Source organism: Bacillus rossius, chromosome 12 (genome assembly GCF_032445375.1).
Source record: "Bacillus rossius redtenbacheri isolate Brsri chromosome 12, Brsri_v3, whole genome shotgun sequence".
NCBI classification, from domain to species: Eukaryota; Metazoa; Arthropoda; class Insecta; order Phasmatodea; family Bacillidae; genus Bacillus; species Bacillus rossius.
Genome location: NC_086339.1, coordinates 23,985,394 through 23,996,306, shown reverse-complemented (window position 1 = coordinate 23,996,306; position 10,913 = coordinate 23,985,394). Strand labels below are relative to the sequence as shown.

The 10,913-nt window shown below is 40.4% G+C and overlaps 1 protein-coding gene across 1 annotated transcript in view; it reads right to left on the bottom strand.

The window, feature by feature from the left end:
* Window positions 1–10,913, bottom strand: part of LOC134537722 (adenylosuccinate lyase) — a 96,671-nt gene that overhangs the window by 65,990 nt on the left and 19,768 nt on the right. The gene's annotated exons all lie outside the window — the stretch shown is intronic.

Below are 10,913 nucleotides of genomic sequence, written 5' to 3'. Positions count from 1 at the left end.
AAAAAATAATTGTTATTTCATCACTCCGTCTAAGCAGCATAATAGGTATTTTTGAGGGATTCTGAGGCTGGGTTTATAAACTTTGCAAGAAACGCAAGAGCAAAATGAAGCAACACGCAAAAACGCAAGAAAACTACGGTAGTTACACGTCACCTCTAAAACTTGTAACTGTTAAACTGTAGAAAAGATTTTCATCGTCTGGCGTCTTTAAATAAGCTGTAACCTCTCGAGTCTAACGCGAGGGGCACAAGGGATGAAATGGTAAACAGAGCTGTGCAGTGTGTTAGACATTTATTCATCCAGAAACACATTATTTGAAAACGTCTGATATTCTTGACAAATTCATTTAAAAGATTGATTTGTTTTTTTTTCTGTGCGATACTTAAAGAATAAAAACGCGATGCATTTGATAAAAAGAAATTCGTTTGCTTCTAAACACATTAAGATTGCATATTTGACAGTTTTAGGGACACTTCACTTCAATTATAAAAGGCGTAAAACGTAAGCCGAAATGCAAGAAGTTGGAAGTTAGCCGATTCTTGCGTTGCGGTTTTGCGTCTTGCGTAGCTTATGAATGGGTTTTTGAAAACGATTGAACTTTTTAGCGTCTTGGGTTTTAGCTTTCTCGGTTAGTTTATAAGCCCGGCCTAACAGATAGCAGAAATTACAAACAATACAAAATACGACGACGGCGACGACGCATGTCTCTGCCACGTGACTGTCTCTCGCAACAGCTGATAGCGACGATATGACATCACACAAGCTCGGTATTTGATAACGGTGTGGCAAGCTTTATATGACGCACAAAGAAGTGTCTTTCCAACCACCGCTGAACCTAAAAATTATCTTTTCAACAACGAAGTACCCGATTGTAAATTACCAACCGCTGAGCCCTTACTGCCAGCAAGCTCTCCACTATAAACATCCTACACTACAAATATCAAGAATAGCTTGAGGTAACAACCAATAACTTTTGATTCCCTTTTGAAAACTATTCCTGATTTTATACAACCAAATAATTAACTGATCTTACGTTTACGAATTGTTTGCAGTAAATAATACAATTTGTTACTTGGGATGAATTACAGTACCACAACAGGTTTCCACCTCACAATGCGACAATAAAAGGATTGATTTACACACTTATTCCACCCATAATCCCCAGAACTAAAAACAACTGAATATGTAAAATAAAATTACTTTTCAAGACTTCAGAAATGCGTTAATAGCCTAAAGGCTATGTATTACATTTGAAAATTCTGACTCCCAATTTAACTAGGAGGTATTCCATACCTACCAATCAAAAAACAACTGTCACAACATCCCCCCCCCTTTTTTTTCCCCCCACACACAAACAATAACACCCCCCCCCCAGGCTAAAAAAAAAAAACCTTCACAAAAATTCCATCTGTGTCCGCCCTTGTCCATCCCCGAAAGGAAATTTACGATTCACTGAGCCCCGATCAGTCTCCGAACATATCCGACGAAGTCGGCTCATGCCCGTGCAACTTCGTGGTTGGAATAAATAAAACACAACTGTGCACGTTTACGTACATTTTCGCGATTATGGAGTATTTAAAATATCACCAACCTGACCCAACCAAACTTTATTTAATTTCAGTTAAATCACCCAGACAAGCCAAAACATACCACGAAAAAAAAAAAAAAAAAATAACATTTCTCGAGAAATTGATTTAACACACGTAACCAAACCTACCTTTTTGCTTCTACAACAGAAAAAAAAAAAGAATCCGAATACGCACGAACACGAATAAATCGGGCGTCCGACTCGGGGGATCAGTGTGGATAGCAAAACAAATAATAATGATAAAATAAAATATAAAAATCATAAATAACTCTATAAAAAAATATGGTTTGGAATTACAATCTTAAGAATAGTCTAATGCACGTGTGCCCTTGCAAATTAATAGAACAAACAGACTTAAGAGGTAGCCACAGCAGTGCATACTGCATCGTGTAAGGTGCCTAGCTTGTAAGTGTTTTTTTTTTCTTTTCTTCCCTAGCTTTTAAGTGCAGCCTGGCGGCTGAGCGGGCGGTGGGTGCCGCCGGGGATGCACCACAACGCCGAAATACCACAACGCCGAATTACAACGCCGAAATACATTAACCACGAAAAATGTCATTGCAGGACTGCCACAAAGGTTAGGTTAGGTAAGGTTAGCACACAAATTCATTCAGTTGTTTTTCATTCTGCTCCTGTGCGCCCCCCCCCCCCCCCTCGTCGCAGCAACATTTTTTCGGCTTTACTGTATTTCGGCGTTGTGGTACACAGCAGTTTTCTAGCTGTCGGCGTTGCGGTCAATTTGGCATTCGGCGTTATTGTACGTTCGGCGTTATTGTACGTTCGGCGTTGTGGTAACGACCTGGTACCGCAACCCCCCACCAGGGTTGCTTGCGCCCTGGTTACAAAAATCCAGTACTCGATACAAAATATGAAAGCGGGCGTGGCATCCAAGTGCACCCCCCCCCCCCCCCCCCCCCCAACACCCGCACAGTAGACTCTCTTCTACTCTGACCAACTCTTCATCCAGACCATCCTCTGTCTCCTGTATTCTCCTGCGCTATTAATGCATGGCTTTGCACCCCGCATGTCTGTGCCCGGGGTTTCCCGTTTCCCATGTGCCTACGCAGGTTTTACCTGGGCCCAATTTAGCATTGTTTTAATCTAGATTTTAAAAAAGGAGAGTTACGACATGGCTTCAATGGCTTCAATCGCTGCCATTGCTGGACAATCCCCGCACAAACCACGCGATCCATGGTTAATTCCAGCATGACTAGGCGTATAGGCAGGGCCGCAACTAGGTTGGTGGGGGGGGGGGGGGGGGCAAGCGGGGAATACGCCCCGGGCGCAAAGCTGTGGGGGCGCCGAAATCGCTTGCATTGTAGTTCCTACTACAACTGGTAACTGGTAAAAAGTTTTTTAACTTGCATGTCAGGAATGTCTAATCTGATTTACAATATAACGTCTCAACATATTTAATAAACAAGTCTAGTGATTATACGGACTACTTTATATGCATGGAAGTTACAGTAGCACAGAAACTGTTACATGTAGGTATGGAAAATCCTTAAATAGCACAATTTTCCGTGGGAGGGCCCCCGGACCCCCCGCTTTATTGGTGTGGTATGTGCAAAAAAAGAGGGGGGGGGGGGGGGCGCATGAATCCATTCATGCCCCGTGTACCAGAGACTCTAGTTGCGGCCCTGCGTATAGGCTTCGGTTTCATAACCCGGGCTCCTCTTACAAACTACACTTACATTTTAGTTAGGTAAGGAGAAAAAATTGAGTAATTTGTGGGTTTACCCGACGGGCAAACCAGATGAGATGGGGCGCTGGGAAGACGTCCGGTTCGGTGGAATATTTGGGACGCAGTGTTGCCTCGTCATGGCCCGAAAGGATCGTCACTTCCGGCCGGCATTTCCTCACGCACTACGATACGCCACTACAAGCTCCTTTAAACTACTACACGTTCCTTTTCGCTACCAAACGCTACTATACGCTACCACCCGCTAAAAATTCGCTACTACTCACTATAATACGCTACTACGTTCCTTTACGCTACCAAACGCTGCCACTAGCTAAAAACACGGTCTAATACTCTACTACACACTATAATACGTTACTACACGCTTATGTTTTATGGAAAAAATTCTGTATGTTTGAAGTCTCCTGCTTAATTGCATGATGCGTAAAGGCAAAAATATGGGCAGTATACAACATACAGGCGCCCTATCCAGAGAAGGATGGCTGTGTCGGTTTAACCCCGCGCGCGCAAAACTCTCGGACCGCAAGGGCCTGCGAATTTCCGCGGATATGCCCTTTTCGAAATCCTACAAGAGTTTTTGTATCAACAGGGTTTGTATAATAAATGAGCTTTCGCTGTAACAGAAGGAAAACATATTTTAGTACACTACCCCCGTTAGACCGTTCGTTGATTCTGAACGCGAGCGGCGTGAAACGATCTGGACTCGGCAATGGCGCCGACGCGACGGTCGTAAACACTGTAAGCGCAGACTATCCTTCAGTAGCCCCCGCAGCGGTGACTCACCGGCACCCGCCCACTGGGCTTCGCGCGCGAGCCAAGGCTGGCTGACCTTTGGACAACCCCTTCTCTCCAGTTGTTTTCGTTTTATATATATTTTTAATAAAAAATTTCATTTCAATGTTGACTACGCAATCCACCTCACCCAAACCACCTGAACAGCTGTTGGGGCCTGGCTTCGAACGGGTGGATACAGCGTGTCCTTAAAAATAATGTCCCAGGTGTACATGTGTGTAAGTCTGTGTATATACATATATAATATATTATTACTGGGGCCGTCAAGAGGAAGGGAAAAGGGAAAGGGGATTGAAGGGGAGAGGGGCCAAATTCCTGAGGCCCGTGCAACCCGGTTGAGTTTTTTTCGAGATTCTTCTTATGCCTGGGTTTGCCTTGCAGGACGAAAATTACAAGTTATGTGTAGCGCACAGATCAGGGCAACCGTTTTGAACACGGTGGCATTTTACAGTCTTTAGATATATTTTTTAATTGTAACCTACATTAAGCAAAATTATTTTCCCTTCCCCCCCCCCCCCCCCCCCCTTGGTTTCTCTCGCTGGCCCTGACAATTTAGACTATTTTGAACGCACGTGTCACCAAGCCATCGTAACAAATCCATACTCTCTCTTTATAATAAATATAAGTAAATGTAAATGTTCGTTCGTTAAAAATCTTCAAGTTCTACACCGATTACTTTGAAATTTTGACACAACGTTGCATTCTAATATACGAGCGTGTTTTTACAGTCTTATGTCACACATGTGACAGGCAAAAAGATCGATAAAAATATAAATAGGTAAATATATACTATATCCACACGCATGTTTGTGTGTTATTCTGTTTTGTACAGATAAAGATATAGATAAGAAGATAGACATAGAGAGGTATAGAGAGATAGATGGAGAGAGAGAGTGCGAGGGATCTGTATAGAGATGTAGAGAGATATAGAGATAGTGTGGTATGGAGAGTTATGGATACAGATATATAGATGTATACAGAGAGATAGATATATAAAGAGAGATAGATGCTTTGTAAACGGGTACCTACTTCAAACAAATTACAAAAATTTGAAAGAGGTATAGCAACGCATGTCGAGAACGAGCTAGTGATAATGATACTAATAAAGATAATAAAAATCTGGACAGGGTATAGTCTACTGATCACACATTTACACACTCGCGGACCGGGCTGTGTCTGAAAGTTGCAGCACTTGGCGCGCAAAATGCGGCGGCTATCTGGGTTGGGGAACATTCCGCGCGCCAGTTAGAACCGGAGGCGTTAACTGCCGCCGGGGGCAAATTACATGCGAACACTGGCCACGTTCAGCACGCACAATGCGCACTGTCGCACACGTAATTACCGAGCGAGTAACAAAAGCTTCCCAAAAAAAAAATATTTTACTGCTTCCAATGCGAAAATATTTCCAACAGCTTGAGAAAATAGGTTTTTTGACGTGACAACGTCTAATAAATCGATGAACGCCGTTTGCACGCACGAAAAAGTGTTCCCTAATGCACATTGTCCCGTTACGCTCATTGTACGCTTGCGCCGCATCTATCTCTCTTCCACTCGATTGGAACAACCATCGATTTGACTTTTTCGAGGCACATTAAACTTGAAACACTCCCATTCGTTTCCTACTTTTCCTATCACCGTCCTATCCTTAACAGAATAACACAGATTGGAAGAAGTTAAATAGCAAACATGTATAAAAGTTACAGTTAAAATAATCTATTCGTTAAAGTAATAAGCATATATTAATTAATGAGTGCAAATAAAAGTAAATTTATCAATTAAATGTAGATTTCATTTCACTCCTTTGTATCCATACAAAATAGTGATAATTCAATAAAAATTATTCAATCTTATTCATAAAAGTATGCAATCATTTCATCAATGTTTTGTTATGACGTCACGTTAAACTATCGTCCGTAAACCGACTTTACAGACAACCAATTTTTTTTTAATCTCGAGGTAGGCCATACTTTACACACCTCAACATTAACGATTCGTTATATTATTTAAGTGTTGAAATTAATCCATCAACACTTTTTCGAACTTCCTTTTTAGTTTCAAGTAATCTAGCTCGATAAAAAAATTAAAAGAGATTTTTATAAAAAAAATCACATCTCATGGGTTAAAAATTACTGATGAACAATTCAGATACTTGCACCAACCAAGTTGGACGCACATGAGATCTAATTCTAAATTATTTATTTGGTGGTAAAAGTAAATACAAATGCAGAGCTAAAACGGATGTAGAATACTTTTTAAAAACTCCCAAACAAAATATATCACTATACTGTTAGAAATTACAGTAAATTTACGGACTTTCAAACGAAGAAAATAACTTATTAATTTCAAATAAATTAATATTCGTAGAAACTGCACCATATTTCTACTTCCGAATCGAATGTTTCGTTCTAAGCGAAAGTAAACACACATTGGAACAAAAAGAAGAATGTTCTTACTGTATACTTAACCATTTTTTGAATTTTTGTTAGTAGGCCTATGCCAAGAATATTCTTTTGGATTCGCGTTCAAAATAAGTGAACTCAGTGTCCGTAAATTTACGAAGATCCCTGGATAGTTTGTAACCAGCGTTCTTCGTAGATTGAAAGTGAAAAAAAAAATTTTCTAACTGTTTATATAATGTTGATCTTGGTTTTCAATGTCTCATCTGCAGCGAAGTCATTGAAAACGAAAACATGAACACACATCAAGGATACTGAAGTAGGATTCATTCATCGGGGGGTCCTAACATCCCGGCATTCACCTGCAGCGATTGATTTCAGGGACCGACGGAAAAACGTAAATCAGGATGGCCCCGCAACACGTGCCCAGGTCCAGGTCGTTCGTTACCACAACGCCGAACGTACAATAACGCCGAATACCATAACGCCGAATGTCAAATTGACCGCAACGCCAACAGCTAGAAAACTGCTGTGTACCACAACGCCGAAATACAGTAACGCCGAAAAATGTTGCTGCGGGGAGGGGGGGCCACAGGAGGAAAATGAAAAACAACTGAATGAATTTGTGAACCTAACCTAGGCTAGCCTAACCTAGCCTAAACTAGCCTAACCTAACCTTACCTAACCTAACCTTTGTGGCAGTCCTGCAATGACATTTTTCGGCGTTAATGTATTTCGGCGTTGTGGTAATTCGGCGTTGTGGTACACAGCAGTTTTCTAGCTGTCGGCGTTGTAGTTAATTTGGCATTCGGCGTTATTGTACGTTCGGCGTTGTGGTATTTCGGCGTTGTGATGCGTCCCCCCCAGGTTCATGCTAGGCCCATGTTTTATATCGTTCTCGGGTGAGATTTTTCAAAGACACCTGTGTTCTGAGCGTCACCACCGCAAAGCAAGCGACTTTCTCTCTCTCTCTCTCTCTCTCGCTCTCTCTCTCAATCTTAGCACGAGCATTTGGCATGCATTAAAAAAAAATAACACACTGCAAACAATAGCGACATCCTCATTACGATGGCCGCTCGACTTGACCGTCAAACGGCTTGCAGACAGCTCCCGGAGGTCAACGCGTCATTCACAAACAACTCAAGATTTCTTGAAAGTGTCTCATTACAAGCAGAATCAGCCCGGGGATGGGAGGGTGGCAAGGGGGGAGGGGGGGGGGGGAAACGGATGTTTCCGCGAACGATTTTAGGTACTAAAAATTCCATACACAGCATTGTAATTGATATTCCACCTTAAAATTGCAGGACCATCGCTTGAAGTCCCATAGAGGCGCGCTACCAACGAGAAGACTGCACGCCTGTTCGGTGCCTGGCGCGTAAAGGCGAAGATGCGCATGATGTGGGAGCCAGTATCACCCTTAGCGCCCCCCCTCCCCCCCCCCTACCCTTCTCTGCTGGTTAACTATTCAATTTTCTGTTTTACATCTTAAAAAACCTCTGTTTTACATCTTAAAAAAACCTCTGTTTAGCTGTTTTGTATTAAACTTAAAAAAAATATTAAGAAAATAGAATTAATTTTTTCATGGAGTACGGTACCATGATTTGCCATACAGATTCACAGATAACTAAGAACTAATTACACAGAAAATGACTAACCTTATCTACAAAAAAAATTCCTTTCTTGGGAGGCGAAGCGAATAACTTGCCCGAGTAACATCAACAAAACCTTGGCTTGCCTTGTTTTTATGCACGTAAGAATATGCAGCCTGTATCTTAGTAATTATGGATCTCCATCACTAAAAATTCTGAAGACACTTGATAAATTCCTGCTGTTAATATTGTAACATCTTGTATTGAAGTAACGTAATGAACATAGTATAAAATACCAAACATACATGAGATCTCAATCCTAACCTACTAATATTATAAATTCGAAAGTTTGTGTGTATGTTTGTTACCACTCTGCTTAACGTATTTTCATGAAAGTTGGTATATTTAGATCCTGGAAAAGGACATGCGGTACTTTTAATCTCGAAAAAACTGTGGAATCTTAACAAAACAAACCTCTGCAATTGCCGTACGGATTTTTTTTCCTCGCATTAAGTAGCTACCTACAGTTTCTATGGGATTATAAAAAAAACTTAGCATACAAATGCTGAGAGTATTTTAATCGAATAAAATAAATAACAGTAGGATATTACTTATCACTGAAATTTTTTTCTAGGTTATGTTGATTTTTCTTTGAAGATTTTTAGTTGTTCGATTAAGTATCTGATTCTCTGTTTTTGACTTCAGATTTTTTTTGTAACTTCATTTGCTCTTTTGGTTAGGTTTTGGTCGTAGTATCTCAATTCTTCTAAGACATTAGTATTAAGGATTTGATTATAGTCGTGTAATTTGGTTTTGCTGTATTTTTTAAATTATGACTGGTAAGCGTAAGTCAACCCCTTCGCGAAGTTCAAACCAAACTCGGCCTGAAGGCAGTTAGAAGACATCAAACATCGCTCCAAGCGTATTAGACCTTAAATTACAAATTTATTTAACAAATACTGTATATATAAAGTTTATCTACCCGTGCGAAGCCGGGTACCGTAGCTAGTTGTTAATAAAACCAGCGATACTTAAGAGAATGCGTCGGACAGGCGTGTCTGTGAATTTTCTCACGGGGGGGGGGGGGGGGGGGAATTAATTATTTTAACTGGGATAGTACAGGAGGGAACTCGTATAATACTGCAGATGTGAGAAAGGAAAAAAAGAAGTAGCGTTTCCAACCTTCACTCACAGGTACAGCGAGTTTTACATACCTAGCGTAACGTACATACCTGTTGTCCCTAATAATTCAAGAGGTAATCAGTGAGGAGTGGATGGAAAAACAAACGTGGGAAATTAAATTTGACTAAATTAAAAAAAATTCTACAGCTAAGTACATTGCTGCTTACCCAGGGTTAGAACCTGTCCTCATGATTAGAAAGAAATTTCTTAGCCACGAAAGGTTTACCACCGCAGGACTTGTTAACAGAATTGTGTCTTGACGTTTACCACTAACTTGTTTGTGCAGAACATGTTTCTTGTCTGCAATTTTTTTGCATAACGAAATGTACAACCTATTTTTTTGTTTGATTCGCAAACTAAATACCAAAACAAAATGTGGAAAAATTTAAGTACCTAATCATATTTGGCTCTCACTACAACTTTAAAAACTCATTTATTATTTTAAGTTTTGTTTATTCGAATTTCTATATTCAAAAATAAATAAAAAAAAAAAAAAAAACGAAATTCACCAACATAAAGTTTCCTATAGAGAATACCCGAGCACGCAAAAACAGGCGACTGGCGTTCGGCACGAACTGAGAATGTCTGGATGAAGCAACATTGTGTACAAACACCACTGCAGAGTTTCGCCGCACGAGACTATCGTTTCCATTACTCCGGACTTGTTAACCAAAGTGTGGGAAGAGTTGGACTTTAGGTTGGAAGCGTGCCGTGTAACTAAAGGCGCACATATTGAATATTTGTAATAAACTAGGTTAATTTACCTCAGTTTGGTGTATGATTGGTTGTAAATGGTCTAAATTAAACTGTTATAATGTACCATTGAAACTGGAACATTCTGTTATGGACACCCTGAATAAATTTTCATGTAGTAGAGTCTACTGTAACAACCAGGTTTCGTCTACATAATTCCACACTGACATATTTCTTCTTTGCATAAATTAGAAACTTGATTTTTTTTTTGACGTGACGTCTAATAAATCGATGAACGCCGGCTGCAGGCACGAAAAAGGATGACTCATTGTCCCGTTACGCTCATTGTACTCTTGCGCCGCATCTATCTCTCTTCCACTCGATTGGAACAACCATCGATTTGACTTTTTCGAGGCACATTAAACTTGAAACACTCCCATTCGTTTCCTACTTTTCCTATCACCGTCCTATCCTTAACAGAATAACACAGATTGGAAGAAGTTAAATAGCAAACATGTATAAAAGTTACAGTTAAAATAATCTCTTCGTTAAAGTAATAAACATATTTGAATTAACGAGTGCAAATAAAAGTAAATTTATCAATTAAATTGTAGATTTCATTTCACTCCTCCTTTGTATCCACACAAAATAGTGATAATTCAATAAAAATGATTCAATTTTATTCATAAAAGTATGCAATCTTTTCATCAATGTTTTGTTATGACGTTTTCACGTTAAGCTATCGTCCGTAAACCGACTTTACAGACAACCACTTTTTTTTTAAATCATTTCCACTTTGATCGATAGTTGGGGTGCTGACTCGCCTCCGTGTTAACGCCACTGACCCGCGGCTCGTGTGTCCAACACAGACGGCGGTTGCAAAGGCAGGTCGTTTCCGAAGAGCAGGTCGGAGACGGTGACTGGACGGGACCTCCCGAAGACGCTGAGGACGTCACAGAGGATGGATCCTCCGG